Source organism: Schistocerca nitens, chromosome 9 (assembly GCF_023898315.1).
Source record: "Schistocerca nitens isolate TAMUIC-IGC-003100 chromosome 9, iqSchNite1.1, whole genome shotgun sequence".
Lineage (NCBI taxonomy): Eukaryota > Metazoa > Arthropoda > Insecta > Orthoptera > Acrididae > Schistocerca > Schistocerca nitens.
The window spans coordinates 493,059,695-493,060,623 of record NC_064622.1 but is presented as its reverse complement, the minus strand read 5'-3'; the positions used below and the strand labels follow the sequence as shown (position 1 = coordinate 493,060,623).

Sequence of the window (929 nt, the reverse complement as noted above, 5' to 3'; positions counted from 1 at the left end):
ATAGTTGTATCAAGTGACAGAACAACGACAGTCCACCACAAAATAGAGTGAGAAGCATGGTGAACAGTGTGTGGATGGCAAAAACACAAACATGGGAATATAGAACAGTGATAAAAGTGGCAGTGCGATCTCCAGACCAGATGTGAGGAAACGCAGATCAACAAATCGTAAGAAATTACATGTTTACAAAAAATCCGAAGTGAACTGTTTGATAATCTGTAACTAACAAAACTGTATCATTATAGATCCCACTGATGATGCCTTAGAAAGGCAGAAGGCGAAACGCGTATGGGATTAATAAAATAAACAGCAGCAGGAAAATGCAGTTTGATTTGCAAAACAAGTATTATTTATTTATTCGTTGAACCTTATTTGATTAGCAAGATCAGGAGCTCTCTTATATCAGACTAGGGTTCCAGACATATACTATTTCTTTTACATCACAGTTACCTAAGAATTGAGAATCTATTACGACAAACAGTATTAAAATGATTTCTGTGCCTATAGCGACAATGTGAGTAAATAATACTGACTATGAACTAATAAGCCAATGGCCTTACCGCTGTGGTGACATCGGTTTACGTGAGATCACCGAAGTTAAGCACAGTTGGGCATGGCTAGCACTTCGATGGGTGACCATCCGGAGCTGCCGTGTGCCGTCGGCAAACAAGGTGCAGTCGGCCCATGGGTGGCTAACTGAGGAGCTACTCGACTGAGAAGTAGCGGCTCTGGCCACGAAAACTGACAACGGCTCAGAGGGTGGTGTGCTGACCACATATCCCTCCATATCCGCATCCAGTGAAGCCTATCGGCTAAGGATGACACGGCGGTCGGTCGATGTCGTCATGTCTGCCGAGGCTTATTCTGACGGAGAGAGATAATAATAATAATGAAAACAAAAATATTGATGATAGGTGAGCTGTGGCGAC

At 42.7% G+C, this 929-nt stretch overlaps 1 pseudogene; it reads left to right on the top strand.

The window, feature by feature from the left end:
• The first annotated feature begins 546 nt into the window (after positions 1–546).
• On the top strand, positions 547–665 carry LOC126204596 (5S ribosomal RNA; annotated as a pseudogene).
• The last annotated feature ends 264 nt before the right edge of the window (positions 666–929 follow it).